Source organism: Euphorbia lathyris, chromosome 5 (assembly GCF_963576675.1).
Source record: "Euphorbia lathyris chromosome 5, ddEupLath1.1, whole genome shotgun sequence".
NCBI lineage: Eukaryota > Viridiplantae > Streptophyta > Magnoliopsida > Malpighiales > Euphorbiaceae > Euphorbia > Euphorbia lathyris.
Window position 1 is genome coordinate 46883795 of NC_088914.1, and position 2437 is coordinate 46886231.

Consider the following 2437-nt stretch of genomic DNA (forward strand, 5'->3'; position numbering starts at 1 on the left):
AGACTTAGTATAGAATTAATGCAGAAATTCTGAGTCAAGCGATTCAGAGTTAGAAGTTCGATTTTGTAAAAAGCAATATGATGTACACACATTGTTTATCAAATAATTACAAACACAGTAGCATTTAGATTTGTTCATATTAGTTTACATTTTGGTAGTAGATAGACCAATCTCTATTCCGAAGATTCAGCGAGAAGATTTAGTAGAGGATTCGCCCCAGGAGCCTGACAAACTCTAAACGAGGTTCAAGGAAAGGATTGACAAAGCGTTCGCTTGAAAGTCGTCGAAAGCTTCCATGCTTCTTGTTCTCTGTAAACTTGTATCAAATTAATACTTCATCTAATAAAGTTTATTCTATTCGATAGATTTTTATGTAGCACTTATGGTAAATGATCTGAAGTGAGTTCTGGTGTTTTCATTAAAACGTAGTTGAATTCAAAATCTTTACAAGGAAACTTTGTTGAACACTTAGGCAAATTGGTATCTTGGATAAAGTATCTATTCAGTTAAGGAAGCAATCTAACCAGTTAGGGATTGTTGCGTTCAAAGCCTTTTAATTGAAGTAGTTTACGTTATTACATTTATATAATTTATACAAAGTTTAAAGTTGTTTTCTTTGCTTAATGCAAACGAATACATTATTTATTCACTTTTCTAAAGCACTAAACGTTTCTGTCTTGTAAATTCATGCTTAAATCAGAAGTGATTTTTAACATTCTACATATTCTAATCTAATTCTTATTCTATCAATTTCAAAACCAAATCCAATTAAACGATTTTCCATATTATAAACCTTAAAAGTAAATCAAACCGATTTAAAATAAGTTTTTGTTAAAAAGCGTTCCCTGTGGGTTCGATATCTTTTATTACTACAAGCGTATACCGTGCACTTGCGGAAATCGCTCAACAAGTTTTTGGCGCTGTTGCCGGGGAACGCCAAATTTTTTTATAAAAATTTAGATTTTTCGTGTTTTATTTCGAATCTAGGTTTATACATACTTATTTTAACTTTTGCAATTTATTAATTTTAATTTACTAACATATTTATTTTTCAAATTCTGTTTTGAAGGTAGTTTCGGTTCGTGCAAGATTTCAAGTTCATGCGCAGTTCTCGAAGATCATGCACTACACCAGACCCTATAGACCCAGAAATTGAAAGAACCATTAAAAAGAACAAGAAAAACAAAAACAAAACTCCATTAAAAACTAGAGATACCGAGCCAGAAAAAATGGCAGATCCACCAACACTTATGGATTACGCTAGGCCAGGAGTGGTCGGTGTGACCAACAGCATAGTTAGACCCAGAATTGCCGCAAACCAATTTGAAATTAAGCCCGCTTTGCTTAATATGTTACAAAATAATGTGACGTTTTATGGGTTACCTAACGAAAATCCTAACACCCACTTGACGAATTTCCTAGAAATTTGTGACACTTTTAAAATAACAGATGTGACTGCCGAAGCAATCAAACTTCGCCTCTTTCCTTTCACTTTGAAGGATAGAGCCAAAGAATGATTAACTTCTATGCCAGCCGCAACTTTTGAAACTTGGGAACAATTAGCCCAAGCGTTTTTATCAAAATATTTTTCTTTAGCAAAAACCGCAAGAGTCATAAAAGAGTTAACATCTTTTTCTCAAAATGATAATGAAACTCTTTATGAGACTTGGGAACGTTTTAAAGAACTTCAACGTTTATGCCCACACCACCACTTGCCCGATGCACTTTTAATGCAAACATTTTATAATGGTTTAAACCCTACAACTAGAGGTTCATTAGATGCTATGTCGAGAGGGTTATTTATGAAGATGACATCTGCCTAAGCAAGAGAACTTTTGGAGGAAATGGCGTTAAACAGCAGTATGTGGCCCGCGGAACGTGGACACATACCGATGGCGAAACCATCATCCTCAAACACATCATCCGTTAAAGGTATAGTAAATCTTGATCCAGTTGCGATGTTACAAGCCCAATTTTCTGCCTTATCGCACAAAATTGATAGGTTTATGGCACTGTGCGATTCTAATGGTAATCCAATCCCAGCGGATGTGGATTATGAAGGTATGAGCGAGAATGAACAGGTAAATTTTGTCCAAGGGCAAAACCAAACTAATAACCCTTATTCCAATACTTATAATCCTGGATGGAGAAATCATCCTAACTTTAACTGGAAGGATAATAATAATGCGAATTCTAATCAAAATCGTACAAATAATTATCAAAATCAATCAAGAGATACGATTAGCACTTTATCTTCTAAAATCGATAAATTCATAGATGCTATGAGTGGAAAAATAAGTAATCACGATGATGGTTTTAAACGGATCGAGAATAAATTCGATCAACTTATTAAAAACCATTCATCTAGCATCCATAATTTGGAGGTTCAAATTGGCCAAATTGCTAAATCAATTCCATCCCACAAAGAGGGAAGTCT

General features: G+C 34.2%; 1 non-coding gene across 1 annotated transcript; it reads right to left on the bottom strand.

Moving 5' to 3' along the window:
* Positions 1 to 1607: 1607 nt before the first annotated feature.
* Positions 1608 to 1714, bottom strand: LOC136231471 (small nucleolar RNA R71). The gene has a single exon (XR_010689851.1). It is a non-coding gene; the product is annotated as a small nucleolar RNA R71 (small nucleolar RNA).
* Between the last annotated feature and the right edge of the window lie 723 nt (positions 1715 to 2437).